Source organism: Carassius gibelio, chromosome B3, assembly GCF_023724105.1.
Source record: "Carassius gibelio isolate Cgi1373 ecotype wild population from Czech Republic chromosome B3, carGib1.2-hapl.c, whole genome shotgun sequence".
In the NCBI taxonomy this organism is placed as follows: domain Eukaryota; kingdom Metazoa; phylum Chordata; class Actinopteri; order Cypriniformes; family Cyprinidae; genus Carassius; species Carassius gibelio.
The window spans coordinates 8,658,564-8,669,269 of record NC_068398.1 but is presented as its reverse complement, the minus strand read 5'-3'; the positions used below and the strand labels follow the sequence as shown (position 1 = coordinate 8,669,269).

The window sequence follows — 10,706 nt, the reverse complement described above, 5'->3', positions numbered from 1 at the left end:
CAAAAACAGCTGGTAAATGGTTAAAGTGGACGCGATGGGAACACAGTGATAACAAGCTTCCTGAATGCTGTACTATATTTGTAAAATGCATGTTGCTTTTCATGAATAGGACACAGATCCTGTGAATTTTGTTAAAATAGCTTGTCATGAAAACTATTTTTGAGCACAGTGTACCCAGGATATAGGCCAAAATCAACATGGAGATTTGGTCTGACCAGTCTCAGTGGTCTTGACCTTAACTATGCTGCAATTAAAATCATACAATATTACATTATTCATTTTATGGGGATTAAAAGTTGCTAAAGTAAAAATTGCAAAAGCAACATGATTTAGACTCAATAATAGCTACTGTCTTGGCAATTTTTTGTTTGTACTCCATTTGTTGTGTTGACATTTGTCAAACTCAAAACCATTTCAGTCTGTTACCAGAGAAAAGTGATTCTATCGATTTGTCAAGTCTGTTATGAACCAACATTTAGTCCTGAACTAGCTAGGCTAGTTTAATGTAAGCTAAACCTTTGACCCAGTTACCTATTATGGTGTATTTTATTTTAGTAGGCCTTATTTAATCTTACTTTGTCTTATTTTATTTTGCACAGTATGGCAATTTTGGCATCACTTAACAATAAGGTTCTGTTTGTTGACATTAGTTAAGTGAAAAATAGTTTGAAAGCCTTTAATCTGTTTCAACATTATTATAATCCGAAGTTGTATCGTTAATACTCTATTATTGCTGGTTTATTTTACTTTGAAGTATCTCATACCATATCAAATAAAACCCTTGTATAGTTTGCCCTCCTGAGGTTGGCTTTCACAAAAATAAAAAAAAGAATCTAACAAAATAAAGTGATATATTTTTTTTAGGATTTTTAATAAAGAGTTTCAGACGATATTTATGAGAAATAAATGAAGAACATATTACAAACAAACACCAAACGAGGGCGCTACTGAGCTACAGAGCATAAGCTATTTAGTCTTCTTAACAACATTATGAATCACAGCCACTACAGATATAACAGTAGCACTTTATTCTAAGGTGTCCTTGTTACAGTGTAATATATTACACTTAAGTACTGAGTAATTAGATATGTACTCACTATATGGTTAGGATTAGGATTTAGCTTTGGGCTACTTGCATGTTATTATGCTTAATTTTTTCTTATAATAATAGTAAGTACATATTTTACTGACCAGACCACTAAGATCATTTGGATTGAGGGTTCACACAAAACAAGGGGAGTTTATTATGTCCACCAGAAGAGATCAGATTTGCTAAAACAAACTCAAAACTCATCTGTTTTGCTGTGCATTTATTGCATGAGATTTAATTTTAATTTTAGAGGTTTAATGTCCAAAATTATATATGTATAATCATTTTTTATTATTATTATTTTTTTTTAAATGTTTTAAACCCATATCTAACCCATTCACTAACCTAGCATGGAATATGTTGTCAATATTTGTATTTTTTACTGTAGTCTCTCGTCATGGGTGGATGCACACAGAGGCTTTTGATGACAGGAAGTATGGGAAGCATTACATGTTCAGTGATTTCGTGTAATTGACATTCTCGGACAGACCTGATAAAATGAGGAGTCCTGCTGAACGTCTCTTCAGATAAGCATATGTATTCATGAACCTCTCAGTTTGTCAAAATCAAAACGTATACAATAGACTTATTCAAACAAAAAAGCAGTTTATTGCAGTACTCTTGAGTGTGAGCTGTCTGATGTATTTTATGCATAATAGTAATACAGTGTGAATAATCCTAGGACATTTGCACAAAAAGAAGACGCAGACACTTCAAATGAACCTTGGTGTTACAGTAAGTGGAAAAGATAAACAAGCTACTGTGAATGGCGGTAAATATGTCATACTGAAACTAACATGAATGCAGACGTAAAAGCCAAACTATTCCAAATCTGAGCAAAGCAGCGGAAACATGGTGAGATGCTATGTGAGATCTGTGTCTGACAGGATGGGGAAATAGCTCAGACATAAACTACACCGACACACTTGTGTCTCTAGAAAAATACCAGTCCTGAAAAAGCTCAATCTGATCATTGCGAGGATCATAGAGCCACAAGGCCTATTTTTGTGTACTTTCTTTTTTCATCTTCTCCAAGTATGGTAAACCTATACAATAAGGTTCTGTTCGTTTGGATTATTTAACTACATTTGATAACATGAACTAACAATGAAAACTAAAAGTCAATAAGAATAAAATATAATCAAGAATAGCCTAAAAACACATCTCTTTCATTTTTTTTTTTTTTTTTTGACCCTCTAACTCTAGAACAAAACTAAAAAAGACCTCTAACACTAGCTTGTTCTATTCTTTTTCTATTATGTCTGTTTTCTTTTTATTCATTATATTATATATATATATATATATATATATATATATATATATATATATATATATATATATATATATATACAGTATTGTTCAAAATAATAGCAGTACAATGTGACTAACCAGAATAATCAAGGTTTTTCGTATATTTTTTTATTGCTACGTGGCAAACAAGTAGGTTCAGTAGATTCTCAGAAAACAAATGAGACCCAGCATTCATGATATGCACGCTCTTAAGGCTGTGCAATTGGGCAATTAGTTGAATTAGTTGAAAGGGATGTGTTCAAAAAAATAGCAGTGTGGCATTCAATCACTGAGGTCATCAATTTTGTGAAGAAACCGGTGTGAATCAGGTGGCCCCTATTTAAGGATGAAGCCAACACTTGTTGAACATGCATTTGAAAGCTGAGGAAAATGGGTCGTTCAAGACATTGTTCAGAAGAACAGCGTACTTTGATTAAAAAGTTGATTAGAGAGGGGAAAACCTATAAAGAGGTGCAAAAAATGATGGGCTGTTCAGCTAAAATGATCTCCAATGCCTTAAAATGGAGAGCAAAACCAGAGAGACGTGGAAGAAAACGGAAGACAACCATCAAAATGGATAGAAGAATAACCAGAATGGCAAAGGCTCAGCCAATGATCACCTCCAGGATGATCAAAGACAGTCTGGAGTTACCTGTAAGTACTGTGACAGTTAGAAGACGTCTGTGTGAAGCTAATCTATTTTCAAGAATCCCCTGCAAAGTCCCTCTGTTAAAAAAAAGGCATGTGCAGAAGAGGTTACAATTTGCCAAAGAACACATCAACTGGCCTAAAGAGAAATGGAGGAACATTTTGTGGACTGATGAGAGTAAAATTGTTCTTTTTGGGTCCAAGGGCCACAGGCAGTTTGTGAGACGACCCCCAAACTCTGAATTCAAGCCACAGTACACAGTGAAGACAGTGAAGCATGGAGGTGCAAGCATCATGATATGGGCATGTTTCTCCTACTATGGTGTTGGGCCTATTTATCGCATACCAGGGATCATGGATCAGTTTGCATATGTTAAAATACTTGAAGAGGTCATGTTGCCCTATGCTGAAGAGGACATGCCCTTGAAATGGTTGTTTCAACAAGACAATGACCCAAAACACACTAGTAAACGGGCAAAGTCTTGGTTCCAAACCAACAAAATTAATGTTATGGAGTGGCCAGCCCAATCTCCAGACCTTAATCCAATTGAGAACTTGTGGGGTGATATCAAAAATGCTGTTTCTGAAGCAAAACCAAGAAATGTGAATGAATTGTGGAATGTTGTTAAAGAATCATGGAGTGGAATAACAGCTGAGAGGTGCCACAAGTTGGTTGACTCCATGCCACACAGATGTCAAGCAGTTTTAAAAAACTGTGGTCATACAACTAAATATTAGTTTAGTGATTCACAGGATTGCTAAATCCCAGAAAAAAAAATGTTTGTACAAAATAGTTTTGAGTTTGTACAGTCAAAGGTAGACACTGCTATTTTTTTGAACACACCCCTTTCAACTAATTGCCCAATTGCACAGCCTTAAGAGCGTGCATATCATGAATGCTGGGTCTTGTTTGTTTTCTGACAATCTACTGAACCTACTGGTAACTTGTTTGCCACGTAGCAATAAAAAATATACTAAAAACCTTGATTATTCTGGTTAGTCACATTGTACTGCTATTATTTTGAACAATACTGTATATGCAGTTGATTTATTGCATTGTTTTTACAGTGTATCAGGATTATATTAATTTTCTTATACTGAAGTGAGACAGATGCAAATCACTTTTTTAGACAAATATTGAAAACCAAAAAATTTTTATTATGAAGTTTGTCTGTATTCTGGAATTGATGTAAGAAGCAACTAACACTTCTGTTGATGTCTGCAAAATATCAGTTTACCATTAATTAGTGACTGATTATCTTTTGAATTTATGATGCTTCATGAAACATTTCTATTATGGTATTGTTTATTTTGTGTACAGTATAGAAGATCATTTGGCACGTGGATAATACAACTTGTGATGTAATCTCTCATAAAAAGTATACTTGCATGAAAAGTCTTACAGGTTGTACAATTCATTTTTTTAGCATTCAAGTATTCATATAGATTTTTTTTGAGTACTTCAGTGCTTCTTTATGGTGGTTTCTAATGGTAGAGATTAGTTTTACTACTGAAAAACACTAACTCTTTCTTCAAGCTTGTTGTTTCCTGTCATTATATGTCTTATGAAAGAGCGGCCTGGTGTACAGATGTACCACAGGTTTTACACAACTCAAGTGCGCCCCACAACTGTCACAGAATATTGACTCATACATTTTTAGCAACATCTTTGGCAAAGTGTTATAGCTCACGAATGTTTCTTTTTGGGAATGGGCATCTTATTTTTGAGAATTTGTATGGTCATGCAATTCCGAAAATTAAAAAAATAATAATAATCCACAATACATTTTTTGTAATGGACTTTTTATAAAATTATAGAATCATGTTTTCAAATTAGATACAATTACTATAATATTTATTATATGGTATAAGGTTATAAATACAGTTACAGTTATTTTGTTAATGTATACATACAATGTTTTTATCATCAAAAGATTCTATAATTTATATCAAATTTTAAGGCTGATTAGGAGTCATGTTTTCCTCCACAGAGATGAGGGATGAGTGGACAAGCTGCTCTAAGTGTTTCTAATAAGCCATCATGCGTTCTCTCTAGGGGCAGCGGGCTGTGTTTCTCTCGATCTCTGTCTAATCCCAACATTTATCTGCATCAGGACAGAGGTCTCTGGAGATCTCACTGAGCTGCTAGTGAATCCCTCATGAGACATGCAGAGAGATTCTAGACATCTTCAAAGATGAAGTTTGCATTGATCCGCTGGATTGCCCATCTCCGCCTCATATTTGAACCGTCCTATTAAGATTGAGCTGTTGTTCTGCATGCAGACGTACTTTACCGTCAGTCACAGATTGTTTTTGTTGCCAGATCTGATTTAAATGTTAGTGTTGGGCTTTCAGTTTTATATCGTTTAGTATACGGTCATGATGAGGTGAAGCTCTGATGGTTCAGATCCACACAGACTTAGTTTAAATCACTATCTAACAGGAAAGATTCTCATGTCAATGTCGAGCGCAACGTTCAAACACATCCATCTAGCATATGTTTACATAGACAAACAAGGGAAAAGTAGTGCATTGGAATCGGAAAACGAGTTCTGTGTTAATGGGCCATTAGAATACTACAAATAAACATCTAACATAATGTTATATTTTGGGTCAGGCTCAAAAATGACTGTCTCCACGTCTTTTCAGCACTAATTCTTTGGTAAATCCTGACAGTACTATTTTAACACCAAAAGACGGTGTTTGTGTTGGCGTGAGCTGTTAGTTAACGTTTATAAAATTTTGTATTTTTCCACTGTAATGTCAATCTAGAGTGTAATCTTTGTGGTAAGACTGTTTTTAATTAAAGTCACCACCGTTCAAAAGTTTGGGGTCAGTAAGATTTTTATAGCAGTATAAAATAACTTAATAAATGGCTGTCATTGTCAATTGCTAGCATCAGCTGTTTGGTTCTTCAAAACATTCTTCAAAATATTATATTTTGTGTTCAACATAAGAAAGAAACTCAAACAGGTTTAGAACAACATTTCTAAACCCTTTAGTTTTTACTTTTGGTAAACTACCCCTTTAACTTTTTGTAATATTAATGATACAATGAATAGAAAAGTTTCAAAAATATGTCACTGACATAAACACCAAGGAATAATGCAGAAGAAACATGCACTAATCGGTCACTCTGATGTGTCTCTAAAACTGGTGTAAAACTTCTGCTGTCATCATCAGCATACATTTGTTTAGTATCAATAATTCATAATTGCATTTGACCATCCATTTAACATATGTTAATGGCCTAAAGCTTTTGTTATGCTATGATTGCTAACTGCAAGAGTGATGTTCATTGCAGATGTCATTCTCTGAACACAGTGACGTAACTGCGGAGTGAGTCATGTTCAACTATTTCAAAAGATGCATTAAAATAGAAAGCTTAAAGGGCAGAGAGGAAATCGTTCAGGGTTTGTTCACCAGTTTGTTGTCTAATGTTTGTTAAAACACTTAAAGGAATCGTTTAAGTGAAAATGAAAAGTTGCTGAAAATGTCTCAGGCCATCCAAGATGTGGATGAGTTTGTTTCTTCATCTGAACAGATGTGGAGAAATGTATCATTGCATCACTTGCTCACCAGTGGATCCTCTGCAGTGAATGGGTGCCGTCAGAATATGAGTCCAAACAAGTGAAATGAAAGTAGTGGTGTGGATTACTGTGATGTTTTTATCAGCTATTTGGACTCTCATTCTGACGGCACCCATTCACTGCAGAGGATCCATTGGTGAATTAGTGACGTCATGCTAAATTTCAATAAATCCGTTCCAATGAAGAAACAAACTTTTGGGGAGCTTGGGGTTGAAAGAAATTTCCATTTTTGGTTGAAATATAAGTGTCTTTGGTGAAAAAAACATTTAGATATTTCCTCTCTGCTGCTGAGTTGTATGTACTGATGTGTTGAGTGATTTTTTTTTGTAAGATATTACTAGTTAAATCCTGGCAATTTTTGTAGTAATGCATATATGTATACCAGTTCCCTTCTCTAAGCCACAATATTTTATATTTGTTTTATTTGTTTGACATTGATGCATTCATTCACAGTCATTTCTCAAATCCCAACACTCAAACGATTTCATAAATCAACTTTTGCTGGTGTCAAAGACCACATAACACAGTTTGGCATTTGTTTCTTTCCAGAAGTCCCAAATTGACTGACATAAATTGTGGTCAGGAAGCCTTCATGAAGAAATCTGTCATGTTGCATTGAAGTGAAGTGCAGGTCTTTTATACAACAAAACATCTTCTGTGTTTCCAGCTTTCCGAGCTCTTTCATCCTTCACTCAGCAGCTGGACGAGATCCTCTTCCATGACTTCACATACTGTAAACTAGTCAGGCTCTTTGTGTCTGTTTTCTGTGTCCAGTTAGTTACCCACATTTGAAAATCAAGACTCTACATGAGCTTGAGATGTTTTTCTGTGTAGTTCAGCTTGATACAGGACGAGAGTTGTGTGTTTGTAGAGCCATATTTAGCTCTATTTCTTTCTTTTTTTCAGTAAGGATGCAGGTTAATTCCCTGGGAGTATGCCATAGCAAAACAGCACGACAGCTCAGTGTCACAATTGTTTTATGCTTTGAGGATGTTTGTGTGTTTTTGTATTTGCTGTCAAAAAAAAATGTATTAACATTTTACATTTTTAACTGAGCAAAAGTAAAAAAAAATAATAATAATAACTGTTTGTTCACAGGATACTACATAAAATGCAGAATAAGTACTATTGTAGCTTTCCCAAACATAGCCACCAACCTGCAATTACTGTTCATGCATCTGTTTCACAGTTGATTGATGCTCATGCTTCCAGTCTACTGTATAAGAGATGTATTTTTCCCCAGCAAACCTCTGCTCATTAACACATTCCTGATACCCATCAAGCTATGAACTGCAAAAAATGTGAATAAAACCGATCCAGCTTATGGTGACTGTCCAGCTCTTGTTTCAACCAGGATTCCCTGATTGCGGGATAGATATTTCCAAGATAACTCATTGTAATATGAAGGCGATGACTGTTTCTTGGTCACCCATGAGCCTGTAAAGCTCAGACTCCGAAGTAGAATCCACACCAGTGTTATTCACACACAGATGTAATTCAAAGTTTAAACAAAGAACAGGAGCACGTCCAACGGCGGAGGAAATTGTGCATTTATCAGTTTATCATCATTTATGCATTTACACCTCCTCTGTTAAAACGCACACCAACTCAGTCTTACTCATGCACTTACACAAGGTTCTTTCACAATAAGTATTATACTTGCCAATGTATTAATTCATGACGTGTCAAACTGTGACTTTCTTAAATGTTTATGCTGGTATTTTCCGTAAATATGCTGAGGAAGCTTTTCAATTAATAATATTGTAAATTTAGCTCTGTTCCTCGAATAAATCATACTGTTTCAGGAGACTTTCAGTATAGTGCATGAATTATATAAACTAATGTTACATTCATAGCATGTTTATGTAGTTCTTGGAGCTCGACAGCCCTTCACTATATTATGAACATACGCTAAAATGTCTTTTTGTGTTCCAGAGAAAAAATAAAGTCACGAGGGTTAGTAAATGATGAAGAAACTTTGTTTTGCTCTCATTTAATGGATGTTATGTTTGTTCACCATGAGACTGATGTAAAGCACAGCATGTTTTACTACATGGGCCTCTGAGGATCAATGTCTTGCTGAAGGTGATAAAGGATGAAAGCCAAGGACAGAAACCCTTTACAGAACAGACATTCCTCTTCCTGCATATGGGACCTTAGAGACAAATTTTCCTTCCAAAATACACAAAACGCAGCTGTGTTAGAAGAACAGCAGCTCATCTAGCAAAGAAGTAACCACATATTCAGGACTGGGGTAACAATTTCAAAATTAAAGGGACAGTTCACTTAAAAATAAAATTTTTATCATGTCATGCTTTTATAGCAGTATGTTATTGTTATTTTTTTCCCCGTGTTAATTTTTGAGCATTAGTATATAATACATACAGTGGCCCAGTAGTGCACAACAACAAAGTCTCCACAACACATGGCACAGGACAAATTTCGCTGTGTTGTGGCTTGTTTCCAATGTGTTGTGCTAATTTCGTTATGTTGCAGCTTGTTTCTTTTATGTTGCAACTTGTGTCCATTGTGCTGCAGCTTGTTTCTATTGTGTTTTGGTCATTTCATTGTGTTATGCACTACTTGACCACTGTAAATACAGCTTTGCCATCAAGTGACATTTAATCATGATCAGGAAAAAAGAAAACATTACAACAACTATATTCCAAGTATTTAGAAGTCATATGATAGATTTATACAGGTGCTGGTTATGTAAAGAGAAAATCATCAAAGATCAAAGATTTATTTCACAAATTCCATTCAAAAAGTGAAACTTGTATATTATATTCATTCATTACACACAGACTGATATATCTCAAATGTTTATTTCTTTTTATTTTAAGGATTCTAACTGACAGCTAAATAAAATCTCAAATTCTGTATCTCAGAAAATTAGAATATAACTTAAGACCAATACAAAGAAAGTATTTTTAGAAATCTTGGCCAACTGAAAAGCATGAGCATGTAAAGTATGAGCATGTACAGCGCTCAATACTTAGTTGGAGCTCCTTTTTCCTGAATTACTGCAGTAATGCGGCATGGCATGTAGTTGATCAGTCTGTGGCACTGCTCAGGTGTTTTGAGAGCCCAGGTAGCTCTGATAGTGGCCTTCAGCTCTTCTGCATTCTTGGGTCTGACATATCGCATCTTCCTCTTCCCAATACCCCATAGATTTTCTATGGGGTTAAGATCAGGCGAGTTTGCTGGCCATTTGAGAACAGTGATACCACAGTGCTTAAATCAGGTACTGGTAGCTTTGGCACTGTGTGCAGGTGCCAAGTCCTGTTGAAAAATGAAATCTGAAAAATGAAAATGACTGTGTTGACCTTGGACCTCATTAAACACAGTGGACCAACACCAGCTGATGACATGGCACCGCAAACCATCACTGACTGTGGACACTTTACACTGGACCTCAAGCAACGTGGATTGTGTGCCTCTCCTCTCTTCCTCCAGACTCTGGGACCCTGATTTCCAAAAGGAAATGCAAAATTTACTTTCATCAGAGAACATAACTTTGGACCACTCAGCAGCAGTCCAGTCCTCTTTGTCTTTAACCCAGGCGAGACACTTCTGACGCTGTCTGTTGTTCAAGAGTTGCTTGACACAAGGAATGCAACAGCTGAAACCCATGTCTTGCATACACTGTAAACGATTTCTGTTATTTTCACAGTATTATTGCTGTATTATCAGAGAAAGCTTACTGTAGAAACAGTTTACAGTAAATTGCTGTGAATTTTACAACTTTTGCAGTATTATTGATGTATTTCCACCTTTGTCTTACTGTAGAAACTATTTACAGGACAGTTGCTGTCAATTTATGCTATTCTTTGAAAAAAAACAATAGAGTGGGAAAATAATTACAGTAATCCTTACATTACTGTTAAATTGATGACAGTAATAATCCAACAGACAAGGATTTTTATGTATTAATTATATATTTATTTATAAGGAATTTTATAATACATCGTTTCATAAGGGAACCCATATATTAATGCATTTAGCATTTAGTTAAAAAAAGTTAAGTGTTTTATGTGGGTGTTTTTTAATTGCGTATCTTTATGGTTGCCAAATTTTGACACAAAAAC

The 10,706-nt window shown here is 35.1% G+C and overlaps 1 protein-coding gene across 1 annotated transcript in view; it reads right to left on the bottom strand.

Annotated features, from left to right (window-relative positions):
• The window catches only part of LOC127952830 (N-acetylglucosamine-6-phosphate deacetylase), a 154,202-nt gene that overhangs the window by 117,755 nt on the left and 25,741 nt on the right, over positions 1-10,706 (bottom strand). The window lies entirely within an intron of this gene.